The sequence below is a fragment of the Rhinoderma darwinii genome, chromosome 2 (genome assembly GCF_050947455.1).
Source record: "Rhinoderma darwinii isolate aRhiDar2 chromosome 2, aRhiDar2.hap1, whole genome shotgun sequence".
NCBI lineage: Eukaryota > Metazoa > Chordata > Amphibia > Anura > Rhinodermatidae > Rhinoderma > Rhinoderma darwinii.
The window spans coordinates 252,769,076-252,772,111 of record NC_134688.1 but is presented as its reverse complement, the minus strand read 5'-3'; positions in this window follow the sequence as shown (position 1 = coordinate 252,772,111).

Sequence of the window (3,036 nt, the reverse complement as noted above, 5' to 3'; positions counted from 1 at the left end):
CATTGTTCATCGTACTTGGTTATTTTCATGCTTTGTGTGATGCACATTGGCTACATTTGCTAATTTGGTGTAGATCTCTGAATAGCAGTATTATCATACCCTATTTTTGTGTTCTTTCACTTATATGTATATATAACAAGAGAAATTTTATGTAAAAAATTATTATATATATTTTTAGCACTGCATTGTTATATTTTGCCTTAATGGGATCAATAAGTTATTTAATTATGCATTTATTGGTATATAATTTTTATTAAATATCACACAGGCTTATATTTGTCTTTTTCACCTTGTATTTTTTTTGTGTGCACTATGAATTATTGTGGGGTCTTCCTATTTTTATGTTTTTTTTCCCCAAAATTGTGTTTTATTTATGGTTTTTTTCATACATTATTTATTCATCACATATTCTTTTTATTTATTTTCCTACACTACTCAATATCTCTAATTTTTATTATTTTTTCACAGCAATACCTTTTTTAGGGTTATACACATATTCTTGGCTATTCAGTATCGGAGGTCAGTTATATTTCCTACGTCCTCCGCTTCCTTCTATTTATTCCAATTGATCTCGCTTACCCCATGTTCTAGTCTGACGACGAGGAGCGCATGCGTGTGGAGGCTGTCGGTGACGATGTCTTGTCCTCTCTGGCTCCTATGGGCACACTGCGCACGTCCGGAACTCCCGTTACGCGTCAGGAATCCGGATGTCCGCTGCAGTGCTTGGAGCCGGAAGTGGGGCAGGCCCGGTTTCCGGCCGCGCCATTGCGCATGCGCCGTTACTTGTCGCCTAAACGAGGACATCTATTCTATACTCTCTATTTAAGGGCTAGTTTTTGTCAGGACACATACACACACCCCCTGAGGAAGCACCGGAAGCGAAACGCGTGTTGGGGTCCATGTGGAGGAGCAAGTACTGAGTCATTCTTTTGCTGTTGTTATGGGTAAGGTTAGGATTACTTACTATGGATTGATGCACTGACACTTTATTCTAATTTCCCTTCCCCTTTCTTTGTACCATAGAATCCAATGTCCATGGGGACTGTGGACAAGGAAAGGGGAACTTACCCTTCATTACATACATATCCATTTAATTAATAACTCTAGCCCACAGCATTCATATATATATAACTCTGTATTTTTGACCATTTGCTCCATTTATCTTACTGGAGTCTTGTCCTTATGTATTTTTTTAAAACATTGTCTGTCATATGTGTTCAATAAAATATTTACATTTTTATAAATTTGGCTATGAGCTCTGCTTTTTCTCTTGTGTATGGTTTACACCTTCGGAGGAGCCTATGCATGTAGACAGCCTGTGATTGTCCGACCAGGAACGGCAACGTAGATGATCGACTGGGTTGTGTCTGTAATGTGGCCACAGGGAAATTTTGTGCGCTAATTCCCACAAAAGCCGGGAAACTCCAGCACCTAGGTTTAATTGGAGAGACTAACCTAGGTAAATCACTCTCTACCATTAAATTCTCTCCCAAATTGTCTATTCCCGTGTCAATTATCACCAGTGAAGAATCGCACTGTGTGCCTGCATACTTAGATTCCTGAGTGGCTACAAGTTTTATCCAGCAGGAATTAGTTGATCGTCTCCATTTGACCACAGTTCCTCTAGAGAATCCCTTGGCGGTCGCCTCTGTAGATGGATAATCTCTGCCTGACCCGATTCTGTCTATCACCAAACCACTGAGACTACAGATCGGAGTCCTTCATTCTGAGCTGTTTGCTTTCTATGTCTTGTCCAAAGCTATCAACCCCATTCTACTGTGATTACAACGGCTACGCCAACATGCTCCTGTCCTTGATTGGAACTCCGGAGAGGTCCTCCAGTGGGGATCCCAATGTCTGCACCTCTGCCTGCCTCAGGCTGGTCCCGTTATTTCTCCACTGCCTCAGTCTCTCTCTGGATTACCCCCACAATATGCCAGCTACGCAGATTTCTTCAGCAAGAAGGAGGCAGAGGTCCTTCCTCTTCATCGTCCATATGACTGTCCTATAGAGTTGCTTCCTGGAGCCTCACTCCCTCGTGAATGGGTCTGCCCGCTTTCCTTGCCTAAAACCCAGGCCATGTCGGAGTATGTCAAGGAGAACCTGGTGAGGGGGTTCATCAGGAAGTCTACTTCACCTGCCAGAGCTGGATTCTTCTTCGTGAAGAAAAAGGTTGGGTCACTCCGACCGTGCATCCACTACCGTGGATTGAACCAAGTCACGGTAAAAAATAAGTACACCTTGCCACTTATCTCTGAGCTCTTCGACAGGATGCTTGGAGCTAAGGTATTCACTAAGTTGGATCTATGCGGGGCCTATAACTTCATTCGTATATGCAAAGGGTGACGAATGGAAAACCGCATTTAACACCTGGAACAGTCACGTGTATATGGTCATGCCCTTTAGACTGTGTAACGCTCCAGCGGTATTCCAGGAGTTTGTGAACAACGCCTTTTATGATCTTCTCTATGTCTGTGTGGTGGTATATCTGGATGACATCTTGATCTACTCACCCGATCTGACGACACATCGGAAGCACGTACGCCAAGTCTTGTTGTGGCAAAGGGGGAATACGTTTAACGCGAAACTGGTGCATATTTGAAAAGAGGTCCTTTCCCTTCCTGGGCTATATTGTCTCCGAACATGGTCTTCAAATGGACCCAGAGAAAGTGAAGGCCGTCTTCGAGTGGCCATGCCCTCAGTTTCTCCGAGCTATACAAAGATTTCTTCGATTTGCTCATTTCTATTACCAGTACATTCCAAATGTCTCATCTCTTACTGCTCCCTTCTCTCTCACCAGAAAGGGAGTGAACACTAAGGACTGGACTCCTAAGGCAGAGTCTACATTCTCCAACCTCAAGAGTGCCTTCACGTCTGCGTCTGTTCTTTATCATCCTGATGTTGCTCAGCAGTTTTCCGTGGAGGTTGATGCCTGTTCCATTCGTGCTGGAGCGCTCCTGTTTCAAAAAAATTCTAAGGGTAAGGCTGTATCTTGCGGATTCTTCTGCAAACTCTTCTCTCCTGCTGAGCGCAACT